Genomic DNA, 871 nt, shown 5'->3' with positions numbered 1-871 from the left:
GGGACAGCCACGCCGCGCGTTCCCCGCCGGGCGGCAGCTCCCGGGGCGAGGGCTGCCGGGGACCGGGAGCGGGCAGCCGGGCCTTTCCCGGCCCTCCTTGTTACCAGTCAGTACTTGTACAACTTGGTTTCTTCCTTTTCTTCCTCTCGTTTTGGTTATGAATGTTGGGGAACCACCTGCATATAAAAAAAAAAAAAAAAATGTGCTCCGTGCTTTCCTGGTATCTTTTTAACGAGGTACAGTAGCTTTGTCTATCAACCGAGAACTATACTTGTGGTGTTTCTTTTATTGAACCTAACAGTCTCTTTAGTAAATACAAAAAAAAGAGAGGGGAAAAATTTTTTTAAAAAAAAAAAAAGAAAAAAAAAAAAAAAAAAAAAGCTCTGCAAAGGCAAGGTTATGTTCTAGAGATACATTTCTTGACAACTTATCATGTATAACAAATCTCTTCTTTTCTTTCTTGTGTTCTTCCAAGCTTCTGGTTGTTTGTTTGTTTTTGTTTTGGTTTGTTTTTTTTTTTTTAAAGAGGAAACGTGTCTAAAGTACATCAGTGTTAATTCCCTGTCACAGGGAAGAAGGAAATACATTAATAGTTTAAAAAATGCTGAAAGCTCTGCAAAAGACTGAATGTAAAAATAAAAAAGTGTACATAGTTGTAAAAAACAAAAAAAACAAAGGAGTTTTTAAACATGTTTATTTTCTATGCACTTTTTTTTATTTAAGTGATAGTTTAATTAATAAACATGTCAAGTTTATTGCTGCAGAGGGTTGCTCTCGATTTCTTCTTGAGGGTTGAGAAGCAGCTTCCCCCATGTCACTTCTCCTCCTCCTGGAAACTCGCGGGGGGACGGCAGCGCCCGCCCAGCCGCTG

This window comes from Aptenodytes forsteri, unplaced genomic scaffold, assembly GCF_000699145.1.
Source record: "Aptenodytes forsteri isolate BGI_AS27 unplaced genomic scaffold, ASM69914v1 Scaffold187, whole genome shotgun sequence".
In the NCBI taxonomy this organism is placed as follows: Eukaryota; Metazoa; Chordata; class Aves; order Sphenisciformes; family Spheniscidae; genus Aptenodytes; species Aptenodytes forsteri.
Note: the sequence above shows the minus strand (reverse complement) of the source record.